Consider the following 1,473-nt stretch of genomic DNA (forward strand, 5'->3'; position numbering starts at 1 on the left):
TTTCCCCAGGCCTCAGGTCACCCAACTTCTTTGTCCCATAAATATCCCAAGCTTTTTCTCTTAGGGAAGGTGAATTTAAGATTTGGTCTTCCTTCTCCTCTCTTGGCTGCCTCATGACTAATAAACCTTTCCCCTGCAAACCTTGGCATCTCAGAGTGTAGCATGCTGCATGCTGGGCAAATGAATGCAGTTTAGTAACACTGCTACTGCCGCTAAGTCATTTCAGTCGTGTGCGACTCTGTGCGACCCCATGGACTGCAGCCTATCAGGCTCCTCTGCCCGTGGGATTTTCCAGGCAAGAGTACTGGAGTGGGTTGCCATTGCCTTCTCTGTTAGTAACACTAATACACCCTAAAAAGACATTCATCTCATTCTTTACACATACATTTTTATACAATCCAAGATCCGAATATGGAGAATAGAACTGTTCTTCTAGACCAATAACTGCTGTAAATATTTATGTATATACATACACATATATATAAAATCTTAAAATTGTATAATATATAAAATATATATTTTAAATTAAACTACACACACCCAAGGAAAAGTAATTTTGTTGGCATCTAAGACATAACAAACCACTGGGATTAGATATATGTAGAAGGAGCAGTGGCGAGAAGGGACAGTGGTGACTTTCACTGTAGACACCCTTTGCAGCTCTGAAAGATTAAATCGAAATTAGAAATTCTCTAGTCTTATATTCACTATTTGGAAACTACAAAGGTTGGAGCAATCAAACTGTGACGCTAAGACAGTTAAACAGAAGGGCAGTCGGAGTTGTGGGAGCCTTTATATACAGTGCTCTCTAGGCCAAGAATGACAGTAGACAAAGCTTCAAGTTGAGCCGTCAATTCTCTTCTCTTGGGACGGGAGTCGTTGCGGTATTATTTAGGGCCACACTCTATAGTGCTCACCATGTGTACTTATGTATCACTGTTTGGCAAGGGTCTGCTCTGAAAATTTTGAGGGTCTCAGTTTGCTCCTCCGTAAAATATGGGCTTGTTTTTTGGAGCGTTTCTGGAACACGCTCTAAGCAAGACACTGTGGTGCCTGGAAGCGGATGTCGATCCTGTGCTAGTGGTTTTCGGCGGAGGACAGGAGACCTGAGGAAGCAGGAAAGTGGGCTTTGTTTCCAAAGGGCTGTGACTGTGCGCGCCACACCAGGAGAGGCTCGTAGCTGCCCGGCCTCCACGCGAAACCCCGCCCTCCCGCTCTTTCGGCCCCGCCCCGGGGCGCGGGGGGCGGGACTTTGACTCGGGGGCGGTCCGCACGCGATCCCCGCCTCCTTCTCCTCCCCAGGCCCCGCCCAGCGGCGCGGAGGGCCGGGCTCCGGCAAGGGGGGCGGTGGCCACGGCGGTGACAGCCGCTCCCCGCCCCCGAGGCCGCCACGTCCCTCACGTACCACCCGGCCGAGCGGCGGAGCGGCGACCTGGCGCCCGGGGCTCCGGCTCCTCCGGCGCGGCTCGACAT

The sequence above is a fragment of the Bison bison genome, unplaced genomic scaffold, assembly GCF_000754665.1.
Source record: "Bison bison bison isolate TAMUID 2011002044 unplaced genomic scaffold, Bison_UMD1.0 scf7180017864190, whole genome shotgun sequence".
Classification (NCBI taxonomy): Eukaryota; Metazoa; Chordata; class Mammalia; order Artiodactyla; family Bovidae; genus Bison; species Bison bison.